This window comes from Motacilla alba, chromosome 1A (genome assembly GCF_015832195.1).
Source record: "Motacilla alba alba isolate MOTALB_02 chromosome 1A, Motacilla_alba_V1.0_pri, whole genome shotgun sequence".
Lineage (NCBI taxonomy): Eukaryota > Metazoa > Chordata > Aves > Passeriformes > Motacillidae > Motacilla > Motacilla alba.
The window spans coordinates 64,652,267-64,661,951 of NC_052031.1; the positions used below are offsets into that span (position 1 = coordinate 64,652,267).

Genomic DNA, 9,685 nt, shown 5'->3' on the forward strand with positions numbered 1-9,685 from the left:
ATGCCTCTTTGGTAGCTTACGTCTTTCCAAAGTGTAAAAAATTTTAACACCATACACACATTTTAAGACTTAGCAAAGATGCACACAAACCAGTCACATAACCACTCAAGCCCCTGTCAGGATTAGAGTGCCAAGGAGTTGTGGTTTATAATTTCTAGTAACCTGTGCACGAGAAGTCCTTCACTGGACACAGAAATTACACTTCTCAGATATTTAAAGACACATGCAATGCACTTATAAATAAATATTGTTTCATAAGCAGAAAGTATGAGAAGTGGTATGAGGAAGTGGAGTCAGATTTGGCAACATCTCAATGCCACATGCAATCTGGTCACACAACAGTCTCGTATTACTTGAGTATCTTTACAACATGTCAAATATCACACTCTTGGAGAGATTTTTGTTTTGAGGATTGTGATGATTAAGAGCCTATCCTTACCAGGTTTTCTACTTCAGTGAAAAATTCAGCCTTCTACTTAATAAAATGTCATTCAATATTTAATTTAACAGACCTGGTCCTTTGAAATGCTGAGCACTCCTAAAATATTAAGAATTCAGAATTCTACTGACTAGCACCTAAGACAGCAGTAGATATCAGACTATAAGGAAGTTTTACTTGGTTCTCCTGATTGTGCAACTATTTTCTGTTTATCAATTATTTATTGCCACTACATGCTCTGATTTCTTTCCTTGTCACTTGACTGTACATTAATCACTCTTTACAGAGATTCTATGCCCAGTCCATGTATGTACTCACCCCTTCAAGCAGCATCTTGCAAGGCTGAAACAGAAGTTATTTTCCAGAATCTTTTCCCGTTCCATTTCATGTGCAGATTGCTGATAACAAGCAGTTCTTCATCAATGAAAAGCTGCTGACATTCTTAAAAAAAAAAAAAAAAGTCAATAAAATTTCCCAGGGCTTATAATGCTGATTTTACATAGCTATGATGTAATATAACTAAAGAAAAATATTTCTTTATGCTTCTTCTGGAAAAAAAAAAAAAAGCTTTCATTTCACTTGGGATAAGATAATTTTTATATGACTGAGTTTTTTAATATGTCCCTAGTTTTACAGCAGGACCACACTGACATCTAGCTAACTAGGGAATGTAACTGGTATATCCCAATATAATTTGGATCTTTTTTCCTTCATACTAAAAGAATTCAAAACCATTAAACTGAGAACACTACAGTGACAGCCCTGTACTATTTTAATTATCTGTTAGAGAGTGAAATACTTTTACTCCTAAAGAGCATTCTCACACAGCCTTTCTGTGGACACATTTAGAGTAGTTATAGTTTGCAAGGTGCACACACAGCCCCATGAGATGTCTTTGCAATTGACCTTTATTTTGAGGATTTACATCCCAAAGGTAGAGATTTTGGTTTTATACAGCTTATAAGGCCTATATATATAAAAAAACCCCACACATAGCTAAAAAATATCAAACAAATTATAGATGCAGAGAGATTTTGAAAAAGTAGATTTAAAAAAAAAAGTTTAAATCCCAAAATTATGTAAGAAAATATGGTCGTACATTTAATAAATATGAATTCAACTTCATTTATTTTCCAATATAAGTATGGTGTTCTCTGTTTTTTCCCCCTTGCAAAAATATGACATGTGCAATAGAAGCAGAAGTCAGAACCCAAATCTCATCAGGAAAGCTATAGAAAAGTAAGGACAAGAATAGAGCTGCTTGCAATTTTGAAGTACAAGCTGCCTCTGAAAAAATAATAAGAAAAGTTATGTTTCCTTTCCCGCTTTGGGACAACAGTGAGCATTATAATCCATTTTTAAGAACAAGATTAGTATCTTAGGCCATATATCCTACTCTCCTGTAGGGCATTATTGTCCCTTATATTTTCATAACACTCTGCACGTTAAATATTAAAAGCATAACAAGACAAAATCACAACTGAAGTGTAACACTCTCTCCATGGTTTAAAATTCATGATACCCTTTATGAAGACTACGGTATTAACAGAAAATGAAGACATTAAAGACCTACTGAAAAGCAAGTGACAAACCCGCAAGGTGTTTCCAATAGGTAGCCAAAACTCTCTATGCACCTGACTGTAGAGGATGACAGTCAATATAAAGAACCAACAGCTTGATAAGAATGTTTTTTTGGACCATGCTAAGAGTTCCTTCCAAACATGGGAAAAGACAGCAAGCATGCAGTCTGGGGAGTTCCACAAACCTCTGCTAAGGTCTGCATACTCTCATCCTTCCAATACACTACACTGTATTACTTGAAATTCCCAAAGTTGCCACTCAAAGTCACTAGGAGCCAATGGCTGCTCGGTAGTTCATGGCAGCCAACAAAAAAAGTGATGGTGCTGGTTTAGGTTCAGCAGACGTGTGACCACATCACGTGAACCACGAGTGCCTCAGTTCCAGCACGAGACCAGGTAGCAGCCTCAATGCTAAGTCAGTGATTCAGGATTTACAAAGGAAATAGTTTTTACAGCTGATCCATTTTGCTGCCTGCAAAGCAAATTTTAATAGGTGAGCAGTGCCAGATGCCAATGAGAAAGTCTGTGCATGTTCTGTAATACAAGGAGTTTGACCACGATTTTCCTTCACAACAAAACTTATGCAACACCTTTATTAGTGCAGTACTACTAAGACACCCAATGCCAGAAGTGCCAAACATTATCATTCCAGATAATCCTGTGTGACGAATCCTGTGCTCATACTACTTCCATCAGAGAGCTTAGCTTCCCGTGTCATTGAGTGAGACTGGGCCAATCTTAATATGAATACAAGGCAACACCTTTTCGCACTCCTTTCCTTTGTTACTTCTGGAATGCTTTTTGAAAAGCAAGTATCCAGCCCCACAGGGACAACCAAGAAAGCGGCAAACCACAAAAGCGAGCCCCGGAGGCGTTCCCACTGACCCGCTCCTCGCTCTCAGGACAGAGCACCCTCCTCTGCCCAGCCGGCCGGGAACAGCACAACCCGCCAGACTGAGCCCAGCCAGCAGCGGGAACCTCCGAGCACGCACTTTCCGCCTAGTGCCCGAGTTCATTCCAGGTTAAGGGCAATCCAGATGTTCCATTTAGGAGACACGACAGTTGCCAACCAGCCCCTCGTGTGACAGCCCCTCGCACTACCCCTTTCCCTGTTCCCACCTCCAGCGCCCCGAAATCCCGCTCCCCCGGGGCTTCCCGGCCGGCTCTTTACCTGCGCTGGGCCGGCTCTGCCCGTCCCGCAGCCCCTCGGCCCCGTTCCCGCAGCCGGGGGCGGGCGCCGCTCCGAGCGAGCAGCGGGAGCCGCTACAGCATCTCCGCGGGCCGGCTACCTCCTCCTGCCGTCCGCCGCCGCTCCGCCGAGGGCTTCGCACCGCGGGGCCGGAGAGATAAGTAATAGCGAATAGCAAGGGAGGGGAGGAGAAGAAAGGACAGGTCATTAGCACAGCCGCCGCCGCGTTAGCGAGCCGGGGGCGTCACCCAACCCCGGGCGGGCGCTCCCGCCTCCTGCCGGCGCCCCGGCCGGGACACGGGCACCGCGCGGGCAGAGGCCGCCCCTAAGGCAGTACCGTGCATCGCTGCCACGGGCTGCTCAGGGCGGGGTCGGGCCGGGCCGCCTCCCCGGCTGCCGGCGGGGAAGAAGCGGGAGCGGGGAAGGAGCGGGGAGGGAACGGGAGCGGGAGCGGGGCGGGAGCGGCCGGTGACAGGTCCCGGAAGTGAGGTCGGCACACACCTCCCGCCGCGGCCGCGCGCCATTGGCGGGGCGGGGGCGGCCCCGCTCCCCTCACACCCCTCACTGCCCTCACACCCCCCACACTCCTCATTTCCTTCGCGCTCTTCACTGCCTTCGCTCCGTTCACTGCCCTCACACCCCTCACACTCTTCATTGCCTTCGCTCCGTTCACTGCCCTCACACCCCTCACTGCCCTCACACTCCTCACTGCCTTCGCTCCGTTCACTGCCCTCACACCCCCCACACTCCTCATTTCCTTCGCGCTCTTCATTGCCTTCGCTCCGTTCACTGCCCTCACACTCCTCATTGCCCTCGCTCCCTTCACACCCCTCCCACCCCTCCACTGCTCTCGCATCCCTCCCATCCCTCACTGCCTACACTGCCCTCACTTCCCTCTACTGCCCTTAAACTCCTCAGTGCCCTCACTCCCTTCACACGCTTCACACCCCTCACTGCCCTCACATCTCTCGCTCCCCTGAGACCCCTCAGTCCCCTGGCCCCGGTTCCCTCCGTGCCCCCGCATTTTCACCGGGACACGGGGCTGAGGCTTCGAGCCTGAGGGGCGGCCGCGGGCGCGGTGAGCGCCGCCTGCCTGAGGAGGGGCCGTGGCTGTGCCCATCCGTCGCTCTACGAAACGCTTCCCCAAATCATATAAATGCGTGTTTGCCTTCACGTTTGCATTCCGTGTGGGGAAGAAAAAAAACGCAACCAACCAACGAACCAACCAAAACCAAAATTTAATCAGGAACCCCACTTAATTAGTGAGCTGAGTAGTCAATGGCACAGTACCGGGATGATAAAAGAAGACTCACTTCAGATGTTTCCAATGGGAAGTTAAATGAAGCCTAGAAAGGGAAGAGAGCAGTGTTTTGGGGGTTTGGTCCATACCACAGAGAGCACTACACTTAATTCCATAAATTTCTCATAAATTTGGGTTTAGCACATGGCCCTGGACACCAGAGCACTCGGTGCAGAAACAGCAGTAACGGCAGAGGCTGAAAAGTCCCCAAAGGCATGGCTCAGGACCAGCCAGCAAAAGGCAATACTGACCATGCAAAACAGAAGCCAACTAAAAGCCTTATATTGATTTCAAGCATTTCAGACTGTTTCAAACTGGTTCTGGTCACTGTTCGACTTCTCATCCACGGAAGCTGTTCCACGTCTGTCCCAAGCTGGGCCAACACCCAATGCCACAAGAATCAGTTGATTTAGCAGGTTAATTCCAAGGTTTAACACCTACATATTTCACCACAGGGGAGGTGACATGATGCAAAGTGCTGCAGTACAATTTTCTAGAGTAAGATGTTGGAATGGATGCAGGCTTTTGCCTGGAGAATGTTGCACGTTTTGAGGGACTTGCCACAGCTGCCAGTGAGAGGCATGCCAGGCTGACTCAGCTTTTTATCCACACCTCATCTTGTCCTGACTCACGCACAAGCGCTGTCCCAAAGGCAGTAAAGCACAAAATATTTATTGGAATTCAAAATGAGTTGTGGGTTGTTTCCTGTTTATGAGCTGTGGGCTCCTCAGCCCACACCAAACATGTAGCAAGCTCCCTCTGCAGCAAGGAGGGCTGTGTTACTCCAGGCGTGGAGGAGAGCTCTCTTAACCCCTGTTCTGGAAGTGATTCTTCTGAAGAACTTGGGAACATTTTGTCCACAAAAATGACTGGTGTTGCAAAAAGTGGTAAAGGAGGAGAATCTATTGCATGCTTAAAATACTTGCACAGGAGAGTGTAGCAATTCCTTTTGTACTGAAAGAGCTTTTGAAATGTAGATTACTGAATGGATTGTGTAAATTTGTATCACAGTTCAAATCTTAATCCCATACTAAATATAAAAGTCCATTAGCTATTTAAATGTGCAAGCTTTTAGAAATCAGGAGTTAGATTATTTACTAGGTTTTTAGCTGGAATAACCTTCAATTAGTGTTATATTCTATTAATATGCAATAACCTTATTACAATTGCCTAACATCTCGACAGTTGTGGAAGAAGCAGCCAGATTTGGGCAGTTGTTGATCTTCCATCTTTCCAGTAGCCATCTGGCTTTGTCAAAGGCCTGCACAGCCACGCACAGCATTTCTATCACAAAACATTTTAATTTGCAAAAGAGAAAGGCTTTTTCATTTATTTAAAGGCCAGTTATGGATTCTCTCATGACAAGTCTGTGGGAGCAGATGAGCAGCTCCAAGTCAGCACAGACTCATTCACAAGTCTGGGAGGACAGACCACACCAGGGAAAAATTGGCAGCGCCTTCGCCAGCTCCTCCAGCTACGGGTAGAATGCAGGAAGTGGGCTGACCCTGCGCTCAAATATTTGCTGTGGTTTCTCTTGCTGATTTGATGATAGAGATTTTAACAGACAATGGGCCTTGTTTTTGCTGGGTCATCATGAAATACTTCCACTACAAAGTCGATAGAGCCCTAGAGCCTTCCCATTTGAGTATTTATTTGAAGTGGGAACTGCAGAGACCCGGTATCGTAGCCAGCACTTTATCAGCTGAAATAGCACACATAGGTTTCTGTTCCTCTATGAGTGCCTACTGAAGCTTTACAGAACTAACATGTACTAATGGAAAATGAATCACATTAATCTTTGAATCAATCTTATTAAAAGAATAGAAGAGGCTGGATGATCACAAAGCAACAAGTTTTATAAGCAGAGGTTACTAGCAGAAGTCTAGAAAACTGTCAGAGTGTAACTTGATTCTCTGTGCATGCTGGATCCTGCCCCTTTGTGCCTGGTCAAAATATGTCAAAGCCAAAAGTCCCATGTGATAATGAACAGGAGAGGATTAAATCTGATTTATTTAATATACACAGTATGCAAATCATTGTTAGAAGCACGATCCTCTCTCATTAAATCAAGCCCCTTAAAAAACCCCAAACAGCAGCCAAGAAAACTGGTGAAGCAGAGGAGACAGTGAGGTGTGTCCACCCTGAGCTTTCCTTATGAAGCTTTCTCTCAGCATAGCAGTCTGGGTACAGAAATATCTGCGCTGCTTTGTTTTGCTGTTGGTTTTAGGTCAGGCTGGATTTGAGGCTGGTTGTTTTTAGATGCATGTCTCTCTCCTGGATTAGAACAAAGCTCTAAGGCTAAAGGTGATAAATGAAAACATTTAGATAAGTCACATGAGACTCATCTGCCTCATTTTACTATGACAGGTTTTGGATGGAAGCAGGATGCAACTTACAGGTTTACACAAGCCTACTCTTCCACAAAACTATGTAGACATTCAATTAAAAAAAAAATCTAAGATGAGATTATATTTCCCAACAAAATAAGCAATGAAGCTGTTAGTTACATTTAATTTCTGTTAGAGATGTTTACCATGCCACCCCATCTATATAAGGTATAACCTTGGTCACTCAGATAATTTCTTTTCATGTTTGAAAGATACTTTACTCGTTACTCTTCACTTACTGAAACAATTCATAACTTGTCAGAGCGTCAAGATCAAACATTGCAGGTGTCCATACATCTCTTCCTGTGTCAAAAAGACTTCAGAACAGTTGCATGTAAGATCATGGTGCTTTAAACTTATTAACCCTTCTTAAGCCAAAATGTTTAGAATTCCTCTCATTACTCTTTATGCTGGTGCTGTCATCGTTGCTATGGGTTTTCACCACATGATTGCCAGCCAGGTTGAGAACTGGTGAATTAATTTTGTTTTAGTGTTTACCCCCTCGTCATTATTACAGCCAGTGTGTTTCATTTCTTTGATTTAATAAAAAAAGTTCTTTAAAGAAAACTATTAGCAGAGCAAGCACCTTTCTTACAGTAAAGCGGAATGCCCCAAATCTTTATTCTGAGGGGGAGCCCATGCTGGATGGGGAGGAAGAAGAGGGAAAATTACTGACTTGAAAACACCTTATGGCAATAAGCAATTACTCTTAAAACTCAGTGTGGCTATTCTTTCCCAAATTTGCCCTGTCTTCTCATCTGAATAATTTCTTTCTCCAGTGTAATATTCCTCTTCTATGCATTTCTTTTTGTGCGGGACACTGCATTACCAGATTCAGCAGGATTTAGCAGATTTATTTGTGCATTTTGTTTTTGGTCCCTGAGAACTGCTAAAAATCAGTTAAGCTTAATATAATAAATGTATACATCTTTAGAAAACAGATCACTGCTTGATATCTTGGACTGGGGAGAAGTTTTTTTATTCTCTTTCTGGGGTGGATTGCTCCTTCCTCTCTTTGATGAATGTAGTACTTGCCATAGTGTAACTGAGGGAAAAAGTTTCCTCCTTTTTTGGCAGATTTTTCCCTATAATCCCTGGAAAGAAATGTTCTCTTAATTTAATTGTTTAATGCATTGTAATTTATTTATCCCTGTATTTCCAGTCCTCTGAACTGAATACTATTTGAATGTTTCCTGTTTCAAAGAAAGAGTTTCTTTCTGATCCAGGTTTCCCACTTGTTCCTACTTTTGTTGGCTCAGTGAAGCCTTTTTTGCCCCCTTTTCCCCAGTCTCACTTTCCCAGCTGGTGTTTTATCTATGTCACTGAGATTCTCTTCTTGGGTGATACACTTAAAATCTGTCCCTGTTGTCCCCTCCATAACTGTGATTCAAATCTTACTCATGAGTGGCTGTTGCAACACATCTTTTGGCCCTCGTTCTCCCCTGTCTCCAGCTAAAGCTAACTTTCACTGTCCCCTCTCAAGTCTCTTTTCTATTTACGTCAACTCTGTACCCCCTTTGATGTCTGCTTCCAATTCCCAACTCTTCTTTCCGGTAACCTCCGGTGCACTCTCTACTGTCCTTTACCAATGCTGCAGGAAACCTGCTCCTTCCCTGCACAGCCTGTACGTGAGCATGACACAGCACATCAAAGCAAGACAGAATGTTCAGTGGATTGTGTTTCCTAACACAATTATTAGCAATTTCTTTTTAATGTGTATTCCTATGCACCTCTGCAGTGTGTATTTATTCCCTTGCTTGCCTCAATCAGCTTATGCTGTCACTGGTCAATTTTCCCAGCACCAATGCTTATCTATCCTTGTCTAGCTTTAGTTGTAGCCTCAATGTAAATTGCAGAAGTTCCTGGGCCTTCACTCGTGTTTTATGCGGATTTCAAGAAGGAATTGATGTGAAAATATCAGCTTGCCCTAAATAATTTTGCTTTGTAAATAATTCAGTCCAAGTGCAGGAATTAAAACTGAAGTTGCAGCTTCTGTTTGCCTCCATACCCTGGACACCTCATGCACCAGAGGTGTAAGCACACCTTTAGCAAGGAGATGCAGTGGTTCTACAGGTTGTACTGCTGCCAGAGCGCCCAAGGAGGTGCGGTGGTTGTGCACACATTGTACGACTTCCAGAGCACCTGAGGAGATGCAGTGCCAATCGTGCATGTGTGCTTGTTTTGGTGCAAAGTCCGGTGGCTCCTGGAGGGGAGCTCAAAGCTAAGCCGATTTGGGTTTGTTTGCTTTTAGCTGAGACAATTAAAGGGAAAGTACAGGCTGCTGCCGTTGCCGGAGTTGGCAGCATGTGGCACACGGTAGGATGTTTCCCGGGTTGCAGCGGTGCTGTGTGTCCACACCAGTGCGTTTCCCAGAGCTCATCTAATCACAGATTTGCAGTTCTCCAGGGTCCTTAATGCAAGCAGTTTCTTTCCCTTGTACTGCTTGTACTTATCTCCCCCGGAGGAAGGGGAAGTATTTCTACTGTGATGTCAAGTAAAAATTGAGTTTGGGTGCTTTGGGTGTGTAAATGTGAGACTTAGTCAAAGCAATTAGCTGAGTAACCATTGAGCTTAAATTGTTTTCCTACCCTGTTTCCAGACCATGATTAACACCCGATGTGATACACACCCAGCCTTTTCCAGCACTCACAACTGATACACCGAGCCTCAGCCACAGCCGCCTTGGGATGAACAATCACACAGCTCATTTCGGGACTCTCTGCTCAATCATTGCACAGCTAAAAGTCAGACTTCAAAACAAAAAGCACATACAATGGGGCCGCTGCTTTG

The 9,685-nt window shown here is 44.6% G+C and overlaps 1 protein-coding gene across 3 annotated transcripts in view; it reads right to left on the reverse strand.

Annotated features, from left to right (window-relative positions):
* The window catches only part of PPARA (peroxisome proliferator activated receptor alpha), a 33,483-nt gene extending 29,789 nt beyond the window's left edge, over positions 1–3,694 (reverse strand). Inside the window, exons 1-3 of one of the 3 annotated variants that reach the window (XM_038152994.1) lie at positions 3,546–3,694; positions 3,191–3,342; positions 758–880 (exon numbers count right to left, since the gene is read on the reverse strand). The gene's annotated coding sequence lies outside the window, so the exon portion shown is untranslated. The other 2 variants (XM_038152995.1, XM_038152993.1) reach the window with 2 other exon arrangements.
* Between the last annotated feature and the right edge of the window lie 5,991 nt (positions 3,695–9,685).